Source organism: Trachypithecus francoisi, unplaced genomic scaffold (genome assembly GCF_009764315.1).
Source record: "Trachypithecus francoisi isolate TF-2019V2 unplaced genomic scaffold, Tfra_2.0 Lachesis_group4, whole genome shotgun sequence".
Classification (NCBI taxonomy): Eukaryota; Metazoa; Chordata; class Mammalia; order Primates; family Cercopithecidae; genus Trachypithecus; species Trachypithecus francoisi.
The window spans coordinates 71,031,404-71,054,365 of NW_022681469.1; the positions used below are offsets into that span (position 1 = coordinate 71,031,404).

Consider the following 22,962-nt stretch of genomic DNA (forward strand, 5'->3'; position numbering starts at 1 on the left):
AGTTTTAAAATTACACGATTGTATCTTTCATTAAAATGTGTAAACTGAAATTTAAAAATCAGCATCTCTTGCAGTCATGTTAAATGAAACAAGATTATCTGCTGTATGCTCAGATGTGGAATAAAATGCTGTGTATTGATGGTGAAGCTATCTAGGTAATTGAGGAATTTTGTATGTCTGCTATTATTTTTAGAGTTCCTTAGATATTAGTTTAACATTATTCTGTATTGATGATTTTTAAGGAAAGTTCTTAAAAATGGGGATTTGTCATACCGTCTTACTAGTCATTTGAATTTCTTTTCTTTCTTTATTTCTGTCCTTTACTGTACTTTTATTGGTTTTTCTGATTGGAAAGAAGATAATATAGACATTCTTTATATATTAGGGTCATTTATGTTGTAATATTTTCCTCTAGTCTGTTATTTTCTAAAATTTCTTTTATAATGTAGTTATTTGCTACATATAAGGTTTTAATTTTTATGAAATTAAATAGCTCTGTCTTTGCTTTGTTACCTGCACAGAAAGGCTTTTGTATTCCAATAAAATAAAATATCTCTTTTTTTTTTATTAGTGGGAACTTTTCAGTTCGGTTTAATAACTTTTAGGATAAGTAGGTTTACCTCTACTACATTTTTAAAAGTGCAGATTATCTTGACATAGGACTTCAGTTTATTTTTGCATTGAAGGGATCACAGCTATTATTCTGTTCATCCATAACAAGATAAATTGGTGGTTTGCTGCAATAACTTATCAACGTATTGATGAACTAAATGTAGTCTGTCACTGGTTTGGTGTGTTTCCCACAATTATTGATATGATTTACATGTATCATTTTTGAAAATCTTGTATCTATTTCTACTCTCTCACCTCTTATTCTCCTTTTAATTCAATTTTAATTTTGTTTCCATCTTTGATCTTTAGCAGAAACTGTTTTTATAAAGTTCATCAGTCACTTGCTTCTTGTCAAGTGTATACCTCTGTCTTATTTTACTCAACCTTTCAGCAGATTGCATGGTTGAAACAGTCTCTTTCTGTGACATTAGATTTTCGAAGTAGGTAGGTTTTTCTCTTAGGCTGACCCTTTCTCTGAGTTAGGGGGAGTTTCAGGACAGGAAAGGGCCTCTTTTTTTTTTTTTTTTCCTAATAAGCACCCTGTCCTGAGTGATATTATTTATTTTGTGAATTTAAAGAGCAGCCATAAGTTGATAATCCTATACATGCATCTCTTTAGCTAAGACCTTGTGTTCATCTCCATTTCATATATCCATCTGCCTATTTGGCATCTTCTCTTGAATACAGCAGTATATAAAAAGGATAATACATCACTACCAACTGAGATTCATTTCAGGAATACAAGGCTAGTTTAATCTTTAAAAATCAATCATTGTATAAGTCATCTCAGACTTAACACATTTGAATGGAACTCATGATCCTCCCACTATAACTGAAACCATGTTCTCCCTGTATTAGTAATAGCAGCATCTAGTGTTGCCTCTACCCAAATCTAGTCATGAATAAGCCCTGTTGATTACCTCTCTAAGTGATACCTGAAATCCGTCCACGTTATCTTTCTCCACTGCTACCGCCAGTCCAAGATATCATCAGTTCTTCCTTGGACTTCTGTAATAGCTTCTTAATTATGCACCTCACTTCTCTTGCCTTATTACTATCCCTTCTCTACTCTGTTACCTGTATAATATTTTTGAAAACTAAAATCATATTATGTCAATCCCCTTATTTAAAATTGTTTCAAGTCCTGTATGACTGATTTTCTTCAAACATGCTACAGAGTTTCCTGTCTAAGGAATTTTACGCATGTTCTTCCCCATGGCTGGAATGCTGCTCCCTGGCTCTTTTTAGATTTAGGGGTCAATTCAAACATCCCATTTCAGAGAGGGTTTCATTTATCTAAATTAGTGGCTGACCATCATTTTATGCTTCTTTACTCTCCACATCACACCCTATTTTTATTTCCATTATAATTCTTAATGGAATCTGAAATTTTCTTTCCACTCTATAAAGTATATAATCTTAGTGAGGGCGGAGACCTTGTCTGATTGTTCACTGCTGTACCCTCAACATCTAGCATGGTAATCCCTCTACATAGTAAGTGACTTAAGGAAAATCAGTAAGTTAGAATCTATAAACATGACAGATTATTAAATAACAGTTTGTTCCCACAAGGAACCTGCCTTGCAGGTGGAAGGTAGAACATATAAATCATAAGTTGAAGAATAATATATGGTAGTATATTAATGCCAAATTATTTATACAAGATTGTGAAATCTAGAAGATTGTGAAATTATTTCTAAAAGATTGTGATTTTTAAGGAAATTCTTTCTTTAGTGATGGGAGGTAAAGTGTTAGCTGGGACTTGAATTAGGCATAAGGTAGAAAAACAGTAAAGAGTAGATTGAGGAGAAGTGTTCCAGAAAGGTATAGAAAAGGAGCTGAGACCAGAAAGCTCAATGCCTTTGCCAAGTGCAGCGAACAGGAGGAATAGTTAAGAACAGGAGTTCTCAACTGATAGGGTGGGAGGGATGGATAATTATTGCTCCATAGACGTGGCTGTTGTCGTCACAATAATTGAACAGTGCAACCGGTGTTTAGTGGATGAGAGCTTGGCATTTACGTGAGAAACTCTAATACAGAGGGAGGCAAACTATGGCTTGGGGCCTCCTGTCTGTTTTGGTAAATAAAGTTTATTTGAACACAGCACTCCCACTCATTTATGTATTGTCTATGGCTGCTTTCTTAGACAGAGTTGAGTACTTTTGACAAACTGTATGGTCCCCCAAACTTAAAAGTGTATGCTATTTGGCTGTTTCAATAAAAGTTTGTCGATCTCTGCTCTAATACAATAAACAATTGTCTCATGTCCCACAAGCTTTTTTTAAAGGTCCTACTGGGCATTCATGCAGGTGAAAAATCTGTTTATATTTCTGAGCCCAAACCCAACTATTTTGCATGTAGACAAAATATGCTCTGCACAGATTTAATATATACCAAACTATCCAGGAATACAACTAGAGTGTAAAACATGAGAAAAGTGTATTTTGTTTTATTTAAAACTTTACAACTTGTTCATACTTTGGAAAAACTCCTTAGTGGTAGTACTGCTTATGTTATTTAATTCAATAATGCAGTACCCCACAGTCTGCATTTGTAGTGGTTGTGCTTATGCTGATTCTGTACATAGATGTGGGCACCACTCTTCAATGTTTTCCAGTATAGTTGTGTCTACTTACATATTTAAATACTTTGTTTTATTATAAATTAATTTTTATTTTTTGTATTAGTTACATATAGATATAAATTAATATATTTGAAATTATATTTATATGTAAATATTTGAAATTATGTGTATCTTGTTATATATGAGTTCCATTTCATGATAGTAAAAGCAAAAAAGATAGTAAAATATTTGTTATATAAAGAGGATATTGGATTTGATGGGATTGAAAATGATTGACTGAGGTAGAACAATGGGTTTCTGTTAAGCTGTGGAGGGAGATAAGGTTAAAAGCGCTACTGAATTTAATTACACAATAGGCCCTGAATATGAGAGACGAGAGGAACAGGGATTCTGGGCCAACAAGGAAGCAGGAGAAAAATGAAACTGGCCAGCAGGCAGGATTCCTGGTATGCAGGGTGTGCACTAGAATTAATCAACCTAACCTTACTGTTGGTGCTTGGACCAAAGTCTTGATCCAAGGTGACAAGAAAGTTCTTAATAGTATTGAAGGATCCAGTGTGACAAGCAGGCCCATCAGTGGGAGGTTCAAGGGAAGAAGCCAGTAGGATCACATTGAAGTTGTTGATGATCTACTTACTCACATTGGCTGTGTGTGAGGCAAGCTCCTGAGGCACATTAAAGGTTAGGTTCTAGGAAACACAGAGAAGCAGGACATGCAATGAATCCTTAGCACACTGAGACCTGGCTTTGACTGGCAACATAACTTCATTTTAAGCCTTGAGATGAGCTTAGGAACTGGCCCTCAGTTGCAGTTGTGTAGAATGAGGGCTGTGTAGGTGGGATCTTGTGCTGTGGGTTAGAGACCCTCTGAAGACTTTTGAGCTGGGCATATTAGGAAGAAAAATCTGATATTCGGATATGATGTCGATTAGAAAAAGAAGAAACTGGAAGCTGATAAGTCATTCATTCAACGTAGTGCAGATTTGAAATTACGGGTTTGTTAGACATTAACAACAAAAAATAATATTCTATGGAAAGATGTCAGAGCTAGATGAAGTATTGATTATAGAATGAGAGGGAAATGTCAATGGTTTTGAGTTTGAATGAGTGAAAAAATGGTGCCAGAGATAGAAATAGTTTGTGATTGCATGGAGAATTGCTTTTAAGACTTTACAGTTTTAAAAGGCTATTATCCAATGTAATCTTCACATTCTAGTCCTTTGAAAGAGTTTTGAATTTTTATTTGGTAGAATTTATATTGTTTATGGAATCTGTATTTATAAATATGGAATTAAGGCTCAGAGGGGTTAGATGACTTGTCTAAGGAGCAGGGTCTTGTACCAGCCAAGACCTTGTTAGATTTCAAAACAGGGTCATTACTGACATTTTGGAATTATCGATTTGGGTTTTAGAGATTTTGGGCTCGTAAGACATCTGTATGAAAATCTCTTGTTGGGAATGCGGGAGTGTAGCTCACAAGAGTTTAGCATAAGTAATATATATGTACCATGGTCGTTAAGAAGTTGAACCAAGTATAACATTTTTGTGGAAGAGAATATTGAGTGAAAATGGAGTCAGTTACGAGGCAAGGTAGAAACTCTCATGGGAAGCTGGAGGTCATTTCTTTTATGTTGTATAGTGATGAAAAACAAAGTCAGAATCAAAACCTACTGATTTGTGTATGTTGATTTTGTATTCTGCAACTTTACTGAATCAATATACACAGATCAGTTGGTTTTGATCCTGACTTTGTTTTTCATCACTGTACAGTATAAGACAAGCCACCTCAATTAGTTTGCTAGGGCTGCTGAAACAAAGTACCACAGCCTGGGTAGCTTAAACAACAGAAACTTATTGTCTTACAGTCCTGGAAGCTGGAAGTCAGAGAGCAAGGTGTCATGGCCCTCCAAATGAGGGCTATGAGGAAGGCTCTGTGCCAGCCACTCTCCTTAACTTGTAGATGGCAGTCTTCTCCCTGTGTCTTCACATCATTTTTCCTATGTATCTGTCTGCATCTAAATTTTCTCTTCTTATAAGAACAATAATCACATTGGTTTCGGGTCCACTCAGATGACATCATTTCAACTTAATTACCTTTTTGAAGACCCTATCTCCAAACACAGTCCTATTCTAAGGCACTAAGGGTCAGGACTTCAATGTGAATTTTTTGGGGGGACACAGTTCAGCCCATGACAGCACTTAATGGCTTTGGGCCTTAGTAACCCTGTGTATTAATCCATGCTTGCACTGCTGTAAAGAAGTACCTGAGACTGACTAATATCTAAAGAAAAGAGGTTTAATTGGCTCATGGTTCTACAGGCTGTACCAGAAGCACAGCATCTTCTGGAGAGGCCTCAGGAAACTTTCAATCATCCTATAAGGCGAAGGGGAAGCAGACACATCTTACATGCCGAAGCAGGAGGAATATAGAGAGGGAGGAGGTTCTATATACTCTTAAACAACCAGATTTCATGACAACTCACTGACTCACTATTGATATGACAACATGAAGGGGCGTGGTGTTAAACCCTGAGAAACCACCCCCATATCCAATCACCTCCCACCAGGCCCCAACTCCAATATTGGGGATTATAATTCAACATGAGATTTAGGTGAGGGCACAGACTCAAACCATGTCACCCTACTTGCAAAAAATAGGAGTTGGATTATGCCATCTCTTAAGAACTACCTTGGCATTGTGGTTTTGATTTCCCAAGGAATCTTTAAACTCAGAATTTGGAATGTTCTGGAGATCAGGGAATGATAGAAGAATAGTTGAGGCCCTTACGGAGGCATCTTATGTTAACCTACCTACCATTGCTCTGTGAAAAAAAAAAAAAAAAAAAATTGAGGCCTTGATCACAAAATGACATTTTATTTTCCATTTAATAAAATATTTTAATGTCTTTTTAATAAAGTCTGACTTCAGAGTGATTTTTTTTTTTTTTTTGTAGAGGTAAATGACTTTAAGGCAGAGAAATTAAACTCTGGGTTAGTTTTTGTTATTTGTTTTTTTCTTGTCTTCTCATCCTGCCTTTCATAGTCTTATTTTTCTGCTGTTTATGTCTGGAAGCAAAAGCCATCATCATTAGCTTTCCCCATTTATCCTCCTGGAAGTCCAGACACAATAACTCCTCTGTGTATCTGGTGGTAGAATTTGAAATATTCGGGGTAATGTGGGAGATATTTGGGATATGTTAAGTTTTACATTGGCGAGGTAGCAGCATGGTGTGTTCAACTGAGATAGAACACCTGAATTTGAATTTACCCCTCTTCTGCTGTTTTGATCAATTTCTCATTTACAAAATATCAACAGCAGGAAGATTTCAGAATAAGAAAGCACCATGCACAGTAAAGTAGTTTGTACGTGGCTACTTGCCACTCACAGGCTTACCTAGAAACTTGGATTTTAAGGCGTTATTTTCACCTCAAGTGGAAATACTTAAAGCAACTCTAATCTAACTTAGATTTATGTCCAAAGATGTACTTTGAATTTTATCTGTCATTGAGTAGAGTGTGTAATGGATTAATTCAAGTTCAGGCACTTTGAAACTCATTCTGTCCTCCATGGCAGCTTGGAGAAATCAAGTCATAGGGCTCAGGGTCAGCTTTTCTATTTTAATTTAGAATCATTATATGGCATCATCCTGGTTTATGTGGAACAGATAAAGGGCTGGGAGATACAGGAGAGGTTTGAAAGGGAGTGAATAAAATGTCTTAGGATATTCCATCTTTCAAACAACTTTTAAGTATGTATGTTCTAACTCTCTGATACTGTATTCTAGACTTCCACATTTTTTGTTGTCTTAAGATTTCCTTAGACAAGGCATGAGGTAAGCAAGCCTGTTGTCTCCTTTCGTAGATTCTTGAATATGTGATGGTTTTCTTAGGTGAGAATTATGCTTAAAGAGAAATCTAGATACTCTAATAGGGAACAACTTTAAATTAAAATGGTAACAGTGTCAATAGACAGTATCTGGTGTGTACTTGCACAGCCAGAGCCTAGTCTCACTTAACACTCACAAAACCCTCTAAGGTAGGTACTATCATTATTGCTATTTTGAGGTTAGGAAAGTTAGGAATGGAGAAGTTCAGTCACTCAACTAAGGTTAACGCTAGCATGTGGTAGAGCTAAAAGCTGAAGTTGGCTAGGTACGGTGGATCACGCCTGTAATCCCAGCACTTTGGGAGGCAGAGGCGGGCGGATCACCTGAGTTCAGCAGTTTGAGACCAGCCTGCTCAACGTGGCAAAACCCCGTGTCCACTAAAAATACAAAAAATTAGCAGGGCGTGGTGGTGGGCAACTATAATCCCAGCTACTTGGGAGGCTGAGGCAGAAGAATTGCTTGAACCCAGGAGGCAGAGGTTGCAATGAGCCAAGATGGTGCCACTGCACTCCAGGCTGGGCAATAAGAGTGGAACTCCGTCTCAGAAAAAAAAAAAAAAAAAAGCTGAACCTGAGCAATCATACTGCAGAGCCTACACTTAAACATTATTCTCTGATAGATTTTATGTAGAAATTTTGAGTTTGCACTTCATTTTCATTTCATACAGAGGGTTGTCTTATTGCCATTAAATCAAGGTTAGCAAAAAAGATAGGGATTTTGTGGGGGAACACAGACAAAATTTATTTTTAAAAGTGATAACACATTTTTCAATAAAGAAAGGAAGGCAGCATCCATATAGGACAAGGAAGGGTCAAAAAGAGGAAAGGAACAAATAGTTTCAACACAATGTAACTCAGGAAAAGTAGAAACATGTAGAGGAAAAGGGGACCTCTCATGGTAAACTCTGTAGTATTAAACTTTTTGTTTGAGTACATTCTTTTAATACATGTCTGAGTCTTTCCATGTATTTTATCCACCTTCTCACTCTTCCTTTTTCCACCCTTCTTTATGTATTTTTTCATTATTCATTCTATTAGAATTCTATGGAAACATTTTTAGATTTTTAATAAAAAATGTGATACCAGGAATTCAGAGGTGGATATAAACTGAAAAACGGATAAAGGAAAAAAGGCAACTTCTTTTATTTCAAATGTTTGGAATTAGTTAACCTGCTGGTAAAATAAATAATTTTATCATTTAATTATAAAATTTGTACTGTATGATGAAAATATTCTAACAGTACAGTAAACGTTATATGAATTATTGATATTACTTTTATAAATTTATTAAAGTTATAAAATGGAAAATAATTTCCATTATTTTAATTGAGTCATTAAAAATTTTGGTGTTTGACTGATATTTGATTCTCTACCTTACATTTTTCTCTTTTATGTTAATAACCTCTTTATTTTTGTTGTTTTTCATTAACCATACCATTTTTCCTTGTAACTGTATGGTACAATTGCTTGTGAAGTTTGTATATGTAATCGAGTTATAATTCAATTGATAATTAACCAGTCTAGGTTTCATTTCTTGCATTTCATGTTTGGGGTGTTGTATTACTTTTTTAGGGCTTCTGTGATAAATTACCACAAATCTGCTGGCTTATTCTCTTGCATTTCTGGAGAGTAGAAGTTCAAAATCAGGATATTGGCTGGACCATGCTTCTTTTAGAGGTTATAGGGCAGAAATCCTTACTAGCTTTTTCCTAGCACCTGATGGCTTCCTACAATCTTTAGTGTTCTTTGGCTTATAGTTACATCACTCCAATCTCTGCCTCAATCTTCACATGGCCTTCTCTGCCTGTCTCTCTGTGTCTTCTCCTCTTCTTATAGGGACATCAGTCATTGGATTTTGAGCCCACACTAATCCAGTATGGCTTCATCTTAACTGGGCTAATTATGTCTGCAAAGGCCCCATTTGCAAATAAGGTCACCTTCTGAGATTCTGGGCTGACACAAATTTCTGGGAGACACTATTCAACCGCTGCCAGTGTTTATTTTTCTCAGTTTCACAGGGAGATTTGTAGGTAATAATGGATTGGGACCTGCATTACACCTTTGAAAGCTTAGGAGAAAAATGTAGTACATAGTGGTTTTGATAACACTCTTCTTTGTTTTTTTATTACTGAAGTTTGCATGTAATAGACAATGAATGAATATAGATAACTTTCTCCAACGTGATTTGTTTTCGTTTCTCTCTATATAGGCTCTTTTGTTATTGTTATTCATTTATTTGTGTTTTCAAGCAAAATATCATTCTCCATGGATGATTGGATGACTTATGAACCGTGGCTTGTGTAGAGATAGATTACATCTGTCAAGTTAGTGAGTATGATTGAGACATTGGTAGTTAGTCTGGGATTGGAAGCATGGAGAACTGATATAATGGAGACCTCCAAAGCTACTGAGTTGCTCTGAAATGATAAAGGTCTACTTCCACATTTCTATACGTTGGCCATTGGGATTTCAGACACATTTACACAAAGACAAAATGTTCCAGGCTGTTCTGTTGGAGTCTTTTTTTATCCAGATATGCTTTTTATCCAAGTATATGGACATGTTTTTTATCTAGGTATATCTTTTTTATCCTTGAGTAGATTCCAGGGCTGTCCTCTAAGAGCCTTTTTTGTCCAAATATATAGCTTTGATGATCAAATACAACCTAAATGATAAGTAAATAATCATCTTTGGTTATAACTGAAATATTCTTGTCAATATTTGCATGCCTAGATACTTCTGACCCCTATCACCTTCCCAGTGGAGAGAGGACGTCTGCCAAAAGAGAACTGAGGTCCTCTGTTCCTTTCCTCTTCCCTGACCTGGAGTCTCTTGCACTCAGGCCCCTGGAAGTTAGTTGAGAGTGTGGGCACAGATGGGAAAAGGGGCTCCTGGGACATAACCTCCTTCTTTAATAGACTGGAGGGCTGTAGTAGGGAGAGGAAGAACAGACAAACATTTGTTTCCATTTGTGTTTTGTCAATATCGGTGTTTGGAATTGTTCGTCCTCTTGTAATGATTTCTAAATTAACAAGTTGATTATAAATGGAATTTTTAGTGAAACATTATGTTAATGCAACATCTGACCCTATGTAGTAGGTGACAGGTTAAATTAGGTTTCTTCATGGGGCTTAATCACTTTTTTTAAGACTCAGAAATTCTTTACTCATTCTAGACGTTTCTGAATTCAGCTGTTTTACTGGCAAGTGTTTTTTAAGACACTGTTTGTAGCATCATTGTTGGAAGTACATGAATCCTATATAAGTTAATTAGGAATCTAAGTCAGACTTTAGAGATAACCTTGTCCAGGGGTTTCTCAGTTGCATCCTGGTGGTCTTCAAGCTGCGTGTTTGGTCTTACAGTAAATTTAATAAACAGTATTAGTGACCAGAAAGAGGTCCAGGGCCTGGTTTCTGAAGCCTGACTGCCTGGATTCCAATTTGGACTTCATTCCCATCTAAGTGTATGATTTTGAGCAAGTCTTAAACTTGCTGTGCTTCATTTTCCATTTCTTAAAGAGAATGAAAATACTGCTAAACTTATAGGCTTGCTGGGATATTATATCCATTAAATATGAACATGAGGCCATAAAATAGAAACAATCAAGGAATAATGAAAATTTCTTCAATATAAAAACACCTTAACAGGTATTAAACTTTCGGAAGAACATTTGGATTGTGAACTCAGAGAAATATCCCAAAAGGAGATTAAGAAGAGTTATCATCTCTTATGTCTTTGAGAATAAATAATACAGTTATTTTGAATTTTCTTCTATATTGTCTCTTTCATTTATTTCTGCTTGCCTGTTTGGTCTGTTTCTTACTGGAAGCATCCTTCAGCTACCTGGAGATCTTGTTAATTGTCAGCTCATATTTTAAAGTCAGACTTTATGCTGTTTGGGAGCTCTGGGTGCTTGGATAGGGAATGTTGGTTGGCAGGTTTCACTGTAGTGTGATGGGATGAGTGAACCAGGTTTTTTTTTTTTTTTTTTTTTTTTTCTTGCAGTATCTAATATATCAGCATTTGGGGGTCTTTTCTTGGAAGGAAGCTTCAGTTTCTACAGAAAAGGATTATTTTATCTCCCGCCTGGAGGATTTCAGTTTGCTGCCCACATTGTGGGGATTGAGTAAGAGATAGGGGTTACAGAGTAGTCTCAACCTTCAACATGCAGATTTTTGTTGAATTTACCTATTTTCAGTTCAGATTATGCAGTAAGTGTGAGAGAGACTAAAAGACACCCAAGTATCTAAGGCAAAATATAATGGGCCTCTTAAAAAGCTTTGGCAGTAGGGATAGATAGGAAATATATATGTTTGGAAGGGACTTAAGAGGGACACTTGGTAAGACTTTTTATTTGACTAGACATGGAGCTTGACGGAGGTGGGGTTAGTCAGTGTGACTTCCAGGATTATGGATTGAGTAATTAGGTAGATAGTGGAACCAGTAATGAGTAACTGTGGTTGGGGATAGGGGAGGGAGGTGGAGTATAAGAAAGACAATGGGTTCAATTGGTGAGTTTGAAGTCTGGCATTCATGTGGTAATTGTGTGACATGGTGGTGCAGTTTAGGTAACAGGTGTTTGTTGTATCTAAATTGAGAACTTTGCAAGTCGTATTCGAGTATATGATCTAGTTTAATTTTCTATTCCTTGAGGAAGGTTGATATTATCATCTTCATTTTACTAATCAAGAGGCTGAGGTCTAATGAGATTTTTTTTTGTGCAAAGTCACACAAATAATTAAGTGGTGGATATGGAGTTCACCTTGAATCTTCTAGCCAGTGCCTGGAACAGTGCCTGGCACATGATAGGCGCTCAGGATATGTTGAATGACTGAGTGAATGAATGAATAAACTCCCATGTTCTTTCTTCGTATTCTGTTATATGGCGTTACTATTGGGACAGAAACCAAACCCATATGATGAAAATTGTACACAGATTCCTCTCAGGCTGCCCCAAAGCAAAAAGGCGAAATTAAGAAAGCTCCATAAGCAAGGAGCTGGCAGTTTTTCAGTCTTGGTGGAGACTGTGCCTCTAGCTGTGTGATCATAAGCAATTACTTAACGTATTTTGTCTTTAGGGTTTTCATTTTTGAAATGAAGTGGAGACCATATTATTTTAGAGCTTTATAATTAAAATAATATTACCAACATGAATCTTTTACCTAGAAAAAAGATCTATAATTGTATCACTATTATTCTTCATGCATACATGCAGTAATATAATGCACATTTATTGGGTTAAAATATTTTTAAACCCTCTAATAATCACCCTTTATGTCTGTCACTGAAAAAATTAACATGAATTGCTTAAAGCGTTTTTATAATTGACAGGCAAAAATTTTGTAAATGGAAGATAAAAATCCGAGTCTAGACTGTAATTCTAAGTATGCTTATGTAAATTGCCACAATTGTTATTCTAAGTCTGAGTAATCTGATGGATGTCTGCCAACCGATATCAACAAAATCTTGTCAAGTGTTAAATCATGCGATTAAAAACTATGAAAATTGTATGTTTTCTTTTTTCTATTAATAATTTTAAAGGATAAAGTTTGTTTTTTAGAATCAAGTAACTGAATTCTTGGCTACTTTAAATTTGTAAAAAATTTATATGACATTTTGTCCTATTTTGTCAACTAGAAATATAAATTGAGATATGATACTTTTATATTTAAGACATTTTAGGAGGATTACATAACTAGTTCTAATCTGAATTCATGTATAACTTCTAAAAATCCCATGGACTTTTTCAGTTCCTACATTGCCAGTCTTTAAAAAATACTGTCTCATTTGATTTTCACCAAATCTTATGTTATATGTAGGTTTTAATATATCCAAGTACAGATGAGGAAATTGAGGCCTAGATATAAATAAAATGTCCTGTGTTACAAAACTTGCCAGTAAATGGCTGTTATAATTTACGCTGGGATTTTTTAAGTGAGGTGTTTGTTCAAAGATAATACATTCCTCCATTCAAAATTTCTGGGCTAATTTTAAAAAATGATGATAATTAATAATGTACTTGTAAACTTCTTGTCATGATAGTAATTAACATAGCTACTATAAGTTGCTTTAAAAAAATGTAACCCATGACCAAGGGGGTGTATCTAAAGTTCAGTTTGACATCTCAAAATCATTTAATGTAATACCATGTTAATAGAATAAAGTTTAAAAATCACACTATTATTCCAATAGATGTAAAAAATGTTTGTTATAAAATCTAACAGGTATTCGTGTTAAAGGCTTAACAAACTTTGAATAGGAAGGAATTTCCCCAACATAGACACACACAGTCATATTTGTGTATACTATCAATGAACATGTGGAAAACAAAATTTAGAATACAATACCACTTATAATCACTTTAAATACTTACAATAAAAAAGAAATACCTAGGGATAATCTAACAAATCATATTTAGAATTTTTGTACTGAAAATTACAAAATCTTGATGGAAAGAAATAAAGGAAGATTAAAATAAATGAAAAGGTGTACCACGTTTATGGATTGAAGATGCCGTATTGTTAAGATGAAACCTCACCCCAAATTTCTCTGTTGATTTAATGTCACACCTGTCAAAATCCTAGCCAGCTTTTTGTAGAAATTGGCCATCTGAGCTACAATTATATTTCATATATTACATTATGTGAAAATGTAATGAACTAGAATTGCCAGAACAGGTTTGAAAATGAACAAAGTAGGAAGACTTACACTACGCAATTTCAGAACAGAGATCAAGACAGTATGTTATTGTTGTAAAAATAAACATATTGATTCATGGCATAGAATGGAAAGTTCAAAAATGAACCCTGACATTTGTGGGCAGTTGATTTTTAATAAGTTGCAAGGCAATTCAATGGAGAAATGATAACTTTTTCAATAAATGGTACTATGACAATTGGGTATTTAAATGCAAAAAGATATACACCCTTATGTAATAACACACACAAATGTTAACTCAAAATTGATCAAAGACCTCAGTGTAGGAGATAAAAGTTTAAACTTCTGGAAGGAAATCTGATAGAACATTTTGTGCCCTTGTATTACACAAAGATTTCATAGATATGACAGCAAAAACACAATATGTAAATGAAAATCGAAAAATTGCAATTGTCCTCTTAAAAAGACACCATTAAAGAAATGAAAAGGCAAGTCACAAATTGGTAGAAAATATTTCCAAACAATATATTGGATAAAGGATTTATATAGAAAATATATAAAGAAGTCCAAAACTCCACGATGAAAGGACCCCCACAATTTTTTTAAATGGGGAATTTATTTGAATAGACATTTTAGCAAAGAAATATATAAATGGCTAAGACCATGCAATGTTTTTCACAGTTGTTAATCATAAACGACATGAAAATTAGAAACCACGGTGAGCTATTACTGCACACCCAATATAACGGTTATAATTGAGGAGAACAACAATACCAAGTGTTGCATATGGAATAACTGGAACCCTTAAATATTGCTGTTGGGAATATCTGCTTATGGTACACCCACTTTGGAAAACAGTTTGGCAGTTTTTTAAAAGTTAAATATTAAATTACCATATGACCCAGTGACTTCACTCCTGGGTATTGTCTACCCAAGAGAAATGAAAACATACTTCCACATAAAGACATTTACCTAAATGTTTCCAGTATTATTAATGCAGAATAGCCAAAATCCAGAAACAAGTTAAATGTCCATCAACTGTTGAGTTGATAAATAAAACATGGTATATTTGTACAGCAGTAAAAAGGAACTAACTACTGATAACATGTTTGAACCTCATAAACACTATGCTAAGTTAAATATGCTTGGTTGTATATACATACACTTGTATATAAATATGCTTGCTTGTAGTCCCAGCTACTTGGGAGGCTGAGACAGAAGAATTGCTTGAACCCAGGAGGCAGAGGTTGCAGTGAACTGAGTCACGCCACTACACTCCAGCCTGGACAACAAAGCGAGACTCTGTCTCAAAAAAAAAAAAAAAAGACTGACCTTAATGTAGTATAAATAATAGTTAGGGTCTGAAGAATGTAAAACAAACAAATCTGAGTTATGGCACTGGTTGCAAAACTCTGTATATTAAAAGCACTGAATTTTATACTTACGGTTGATGTATTTTATGGTTTGTAAATTCTACCTCAACTACATTTTCTCCTAGTTTTATTAAAATATATATTTATAGGTTTAGCCAAAAAAGAAGAAAATTGAAGTGTTAACATTGGTGATTTAATATCTTTATTTCTCTTTCTTCCAAATTCTCTAAATATGTGTTGTCTTTATTAACAGAAATAAAACTTTTGTTGACTATAACCTTCTGTAACTGATACCTCCTATTCTCAAATATCTTAAAATTTATTAGTAAAGAAAGATGTGTAATTCGTTGAACTATAGGACTATAATTACCAAAGTCTGTTGAAGGGAATGAGTGAGATAGAAACCGTGGGTAAATTAAAAGAGCTTTGAAACTGATGGAAGTGGTGGCCCTTGAGTACTGTTACAGTCAGTCGAAAGAAAAGTTTCAGGGGTCTCCTGTTGATGCTGTGGAGCCTGTCCTGTCATTACAAAAAACATGAGCCACACTTTACATCAGAGCTTTTTTTTAAAAAAAAAAAAAAAATTATAATTGCTGTCAATTTTTGACAAACAATTTTAATCACAAAACACTTGTTTAGCGAGAGAAAATAACCCAATATGAGCAAAAAACAAAAATAAAAACCACATTGTGGCCGGGCGTGGTGGCTCAATCCTGTAATCCCAGCACTTTAGGAGGCTGAGGCAGGCAGATCACTGAGGTCAGGAGTTCGAGACCAGCCTGGCCAACATGGCGAAACCCCATCTCTACTAAAAATACAAAAATTAGCCAGGTGTGGTGGTGCACACCTGTAATCCCAACTACTGGGGAGGCAAGAGAATTGCTTGAACCTGTGAGGTGGAGATTGCAGTGAGCCAAGATCGTGCCACTGCACTCCAGCCTGGGTGACAGAGCAAGATTCCATCTCATAAGAAACAAACAAACAAAAACATATTGAGTAACTTATGCAGCCAAGAAGTTGATTGTAAATGGCAACTGACAAGTTGAACTTTTATGATTCCATAATGGAAAAGCAGCCAGAGAAGCTACATCTCAGAAGAAGGACTATCTCTTGCCTTTTTAAAGTTTTAGTCTTCCCATGCCTTCCTCGCTCTGCTTTGACCATCCTTCATGGTCATATTAGTGCTGCCTCTTCCCTGAAATCTTTCTGGCTTTCACAGAAACAGTCTTTTTCCTGCTGTATACTTTTTGTTTGTTTTTGTTGTTGTTGTTTTGCTTGTGTACACTTACCTTTTAGCACTTACTACATTGTACTTTATGATACAGTCAATTGTGTTCAATTATAAACTATTGCCAACTTCTTAGGGCTTTGTATTCATAGGGTTATGGTATGAATCAAGCACTGACTAGTCCTATCCCAACTGTTTCCCTATTGCCATCAAAATGGAACTAACCCAGAGTGCAGTTTGTGTTTCCGTAGAATTTAAGCAGTAATGAAAAGGGCCATACCAACAAACATATGAAAAAAAAGTCATGATCACTGGTCAATAGATAAATGCAAATCAAAACCACAATGAGATATCATCTCACTCCAGTTAGAATAACGATCATTGAAAAGTCAGGAAACAACAGATGCTGGTGAGGCTGTGGAGAAATAGGAACACTTTTACACTGTTGGTGGGAATGTAAATGAGTTCAACCATTGTGGAAGACAGTATGGCAATTCCTAAAGGACCTAGAACCAGATATACCATTTGACCCAGCAATCCCATTACTGGGTATATACCCAAAGGTTTATAAATCATTCTACTATAAAGACACATACACACAGATGTTTATTGTGGTACTGTTCACAGTAGCAAAGACTTGGAACCAACCCAAATGCCCATCAATGATAGACTGGATAAAGAAAATGTGGCACATATATACCATGCAATACTCTGCAGCCATAAAAAAGAATGAGTTCATGTCCTTTGCAGGGACAAGGATGAAGCTGGAAGCCATCATTCTCAGCGAACTAACACGGGAACAGAAAACCAAACACTGAGTGTTCTCACTCATAACTGGGAGTTGAGCAATGAGAACACATGGACACAGGGAGAGGAACTTCACACACTGGGGCCTTTTGGGGAATGCGGAGCAAGGGGAGGGAGAGAATCAGGACAAACACCTAATGTATGTGGGGCTTAAAACCTAGATAACAGGTTGATAGGTGTGGCAAACCACCATGGCATGTGTATACCTATGGAACAAACTTGCATGTTCTGCACATGTATCCCAGAACTTAAAAAAAAATCCAAAAAACAAAACAAAAAAAACGGCCATAGCGGTTTCTGAATGAAAAGAGTTAGAGATCACTGGTGTGGTCATGGAAGAAATGGGATTTGGACTGAGCCTTCGAACGCAGGTAGAATTCCTATAAGCATAAATGAACAGAGGAAGACATAACTGCCAGGGCAGCTGGCTGGAGTAGGACTAGTACTTCCACTCCACACCACCCAACACCACCACCAGTTTGGCTGGCATAGAGAGAATTAAATCTCTTGCTAGTAGGGTGTGTGGGTTGCTCCTGAAAGTTTTCTAATGAAAACTCTAGCTGCTAAGGTGTTCACTGTTATTCTAACAAAAAGATAATCTGGGTATTGTTCTGTGCAGTGCCAGTTTCTAGGACTTATGTTCTTTATACTTGTTGTTTGTTACTATTCCTTTTGTTCCTTGGGCATGAATTTAATTATTGACACTGGATCATTAATGTCGCCAGGGCATTTGGAATGATTGGTCAGGAGACCCAGGGATCTGTAAGAAAATGTCATCCTGGGAAAGAAGAGATAGAACAAGATATTGAAGACTGTGTCCAGTTCAGGGATATTAGTAAATTCTGAGAAATATTTGAGTATCTTCAGCGAGGGTGAGTTTGAGGTTGATAGGACTACGTACAGAAACAGAGAAGTCAGAAGTGGCTACAGTTTTAGGTCCAAAGTGACTGAATTCATGTGATATATACGTAAACTGAGGTGATAACCATTTATCCCAGTAAATCACTGAATCTGAGGATATAAAAGCTGAAAAGAGCATTAGTGATGATGTAATCTGTTCCCACCATTTTATAAGAGAACAACTGAGTCCTAGAGAGAGTAGGTAGTTTGAACTACCAAGATCAGGAGTGAAAGTCGTATGAGTCATCACTGCAGAGAAGATGGTCAGAGATCTGGCAGTGAATCACTTCTTTAAAATATAGCTCTCACTGCAGATTATATCTGATCTTGGTGTGAAGTGCCAAAAAAAACAAAAACAAACAAAAAAAAACCATGTCATTCAGATCTCTCTGTATTTTATATTTTCTCCTGACATTTTGGAATGTGGTGGAACTCTTCAAAAGACCATCAGATAATTCCTATTTTAATTTTGTTAAAGGAAAATTAATAGCATATGTGGGGAAAATGTACCATATAGTATATTACGGGAAAAGTGTAGAAGTAGAGAGTTAAGGGAAATTTTAGTATGGGTCATTTATATATTTTGGACACATGCCATTTCAGTCAAGTCCCTGAGTATACCCATAAGAATCGAATTGATAATCGTACTTTTAAAAACCTTAGCAACTTGAACAGGACCCAAGAAAAACAATTAAAGAAAATAATAAGCCAGAACTTGGCAGTGGTTCTGTTATCTGTGAGCTTGACACTCTTTCCTTTTTGTCCTAAAGTTTCAGACTGGAATGGGCAGGAATCAGCAACAGGGGTCAGTTTTAATGATGCTAACTTGGTTTCACAAAAGTATTTAGGATAATAAAATTTTCTTAATAGAGACTGAGATTAGTTTTTCTGTAGGGTTTTTTGTTTGTTTGTTTTAAGAATTGATCCAGTTTCTATGATGAACAGTAGATTGGTGGAGCTGACTTATTTAGAATGACCTGTGTAATATTTTTTTAAAGTTCTAAATGCATAGTAGTCACTTAGTAAGTGGTTGTCTCTGTTGTTACTTTCTAAATGCCTTTAATTAAATTGTAAAATTGTAAGCCATTAGGAAGTAGTTCAACATTTCTACTCTCTCAGGGACTTCCAAGGTTGATTTGGATTTGGAGTAGCTCTTCTCTGCCTGTTTTATGTTAATACATTTGGGTTATTCCAGATGGTTCATGTGGGTAGGGGAACCAATCTCCCACCATCTACCCTTTCTAACCAGCAGACTGTAAACCCACAGAGTTGATTACCAGACAGAATCATACCTAAGTCCATCTGACTCTTAAAGCACAGCTCTTAACACTAGGAAGTGCTGCTTCCCAGAGGCAGGATTATAGAAGCTAAGACTTAACACTAAAGTGATTTGCTAGTTGATTGGCCAGGAGCTGCAGACCAGTATCCCAACTCCTGCTCCAGATTTCCTTTCTTAGTCAAATGCACACAGTCCTCTCTAGCATAACTGTGAATGTGTTAGAAAACAATCAAAACTTGTCTGGCAGTGATTCACACATAACCAATTAAGTCCAGGAAAAATGGATTAACCAGATATTAAACATTTTGCTGTTTCACAGGCAATTAATATAGCGGAACTTATTTACATCACACGTGATGGAAAAATTGGTGCAAAAGAAAATATTTTTAAGTTGTTACCTTATCGGGAGAGCTAAATCAAACTGAAAATGAGAAAACATGAAAGTTCAACTGCCAACCGCACACATTTGTTTGCGTATGGATGCTTAAATGTTTTCAGAATCGGGGAATCACTGGCAGTTTAGCTACAACTTGAATAACTATACTTCTAGATACTTCTTATATTCCCAGAAGATTTCTGTCTCACTAATAGCTTATGGAAAATACTTGGCCAATAAGCCCATGCTATTATAATTTCAGATTTACTGAAACTATTAAAAATGAAGTCAAAAATATTCTGAATAAGCAATGAGTGATAGTAAATTTGGTTTATTAGGAATAATTTCCTCTCAACTTTGAAATTTATGTATGTTATGGAAAATTACTGGCATTGAATTTGCAGTGTTTATTAGGAAGTCCTGCCTTCTTTAAGTAAAACATTCATTAATCTGAAATGTTTTCCATAAAACAAAAATCTTAAAACCCACAAAGAGCAAATGACCAATATTTTCTGTGTGTATGTGTGTGTACATATATGTATATAAAATTTGTTAGTGAAACTTTTTATTTGCTGCCATAATATTATACATATTTGCTGTATTTGGAGTAAAAATATGACTTGAGAAATATATGGGCATTTTTTTTTTAGTGATTTGATAAACCCGTGTATTGCTTTTGGGCTTCATAAAGCATCTAGGCAAATTCTTTAAGTACAGTGATATATTGTTTTGGTCTGTGCATGGAGTTGTTACTGGAAACTTTATGTGTCATTGGAGAGCAATATATAGCCTTTTCTATTTCAGAGATGAAGTATAATACAAAAGCAGATTTGAGATGACAGTCAAGAACTGAGATTTTCAAACCTCTAGACTTTTTAAATGAAGAATGTTTATTTTTCTTTGTTTACAATGAAGTAACTGACATAATTTGTTATGCATATGTGATCCAGACGGTATCTAGCAAGTGTTCTTTAATGCTAATATTTCCAGGTTACAGTTCCTTTCTGTTTACATGCACGTAAATATACACATTGACACATTTCTGCAAATGAAATGCCTATTTTAGGTAACGCATGTTTACTAACTGAAATTTGTGTTTTACATTTCCCTTTGGAGATTTTTTTTTTTAATTTCATGGAAAGAAGCATGTAGAAAATTGTGTTCTTTTTAATTACTGTAGGCCCGATTGAGTTCATAGAATGACCCTAAGCAATTTGTATTCTTTAGAGAAAAGAGAGAAGACATTTCTTGAAGATTTTAAATGGTCGTGTAAAAATGCATATATTAATGTAGAAAACTAGTTTTTTGATAGCTTTCAGTTTTGAGAGAAATGTTAACCCTCCTCCAGTAGGAAGAGGAGGATTTGCAGTACTTAACGTTTCCTTTTCTCTGAATGGGCAACAGAATTATCATCTTTTAGACAATTTTGGTAAAATAATTTAATCAGGACTCAATAAGTTAAGAAAGTAACAGTAATTCAAGCCTAGGAATTAATCGTCTGTAGAATTTGTCAAATAAATACTAGAATGTTTTAAAGGTTATTAGTGACCTTTCCAAATTTTTGGTGATCTTTAACATCATTTTGTCATTTGACACCATTTGCTACTACCACTGAACAATTGTCTCTTTCCGTAGTTTCATTATGCCACATGTTCCTGAGGTTTTTGCATCCCCACCCCACTTTTTTGTATTTGAAGTTCCAAGGGTTGCCAGATTAGATTTTGTATGCCCACTTAAATTTGAATTTCATATAAGAAGTTAATTTTTTTAGTATAAGTATGACCCTGGCAGCATTTAACTGGGCATCCTGTATTTTTATTTGCTGAATATGGCATCTTGAAGTCCTCTCTCTTCTCTAAGAAGGTTTTCCCCTCTTTCTGCTTCCTTGGGCATCCCACCAATCCATGACCTTGATTCTCTTTACCTTCTCATGAGAGTGCATTGATATGGGTTGGCACTATGTCCCCACCCAAATCTCATCTCAAATTGTAATCCCCACGTATCAGAGGAGGAGTCTGGTGGGAGATGATTAGATCATGGAGCAGATTTCTCCTTGCTCTTCTTGTGATAATGAGTGACTTCTTATGAGAGCTTTTGAGTTAAAAGTATGACATTTCCCTGCCTCGCTCTGTCTTTCTCTCCTGCCGCCATGTAAGATATGCCTTGCTTCTCCTTCACCTTCTGCTGTGACTGTAAGTTTCCTGAGGCCTCCCCCGCCATGTGGAACTGTGAGTCAATTAAACCTCTTCTCTTTATAAATTACCCAGTCTCAGATAATTCTTTATAGCAGTGTGAAAACAGCCTAGTACATGCATCTAACCTTATGGAACAAGTTGTCACCTCTTTGTGCTGATTTCCAGCCCACATCTCTAACCTTGACTGATTTAGCCCCAAATTTCAGAACACCTACTACAACTCTAGTTGCATGTGGTGCTACTATCTCCAACTAAACATGACCAAACCGAACTCTGTTTTTGAATGCTCCAGACCAAGTATCCCATTGCCTTCAGGGTTAACATTGTTTTCATTAACGGAAAGATATCAGTTTCTCAGGTTGTCTGTGCCAGGGTCATGTTAGACCCTCCTCACAAGACATCTCTCAACATGTTTGTAGAGTTTTCATCAAAATGGCTACTACTTCAGCGTGTGCCTTTTCAGCTTCATTGCTGTTATCCTATTCAGTTATAAAGTAGTGATGGTTCTTGGAATAGGTTTGTTTCTGGGCCCTTCTGATTATATGTCCCTTCTTTCACATTCCTCTACATTCTACTGCTAGATTAGTCTTCTTTCAACACAGTCTCTTAGATCATGTTCCCTGGAAACCTGTGTTGCATGCAGGCTTATTGGAGAATGATTCAGGAGACACAGCTGTAAGGAAGTGAGGAAGGCAGGGTTGGGCAGAGAGAGTTGACCTGCATGAAGTTGTACCTAAGACCTCAGGTGATCCTACAGAGTGTTCCACAGCTGGGATGAACTTTTAGATTTGTCAAAAATTGAGGCCAAGTGCCAGGTCATTATACCACACCATGCTCTCCTGAGTGACCTCTGAGGTCCATTTCAGAGGCCCTCTAATTTCTTTGCTTATGTGGCTGTCCTTTGCTCTGTAACTGCCCTATGAGTCTCCTCCTCTCTGCTTCCTCAAGGGCCTGGCTGTGAGCAACTCACCCCATGAGAGGAGGCAGAAATTGGGGGAGTCTTCCGCAGCTAAGATCTCTTTCCACCAAATGATACAACTGTGAAGTAGCTGAAGGATGGGTCTG

At 36.0% G+C, this 22,962-nt stretch overlaps 1 protein-coding gene across 4 annotated transcripts in view; it reads left to right on the forward strand.

Moving 5' to 3' along the window:
• Positions 1-22,962, forward strand: part of CDK14 (cyclin dependent kinase 14) — a 604,612-nt gene that overhangs the window by 196,554 nt on the left and 385,096 nt on the right. The window lies entirely within an intron of this gene.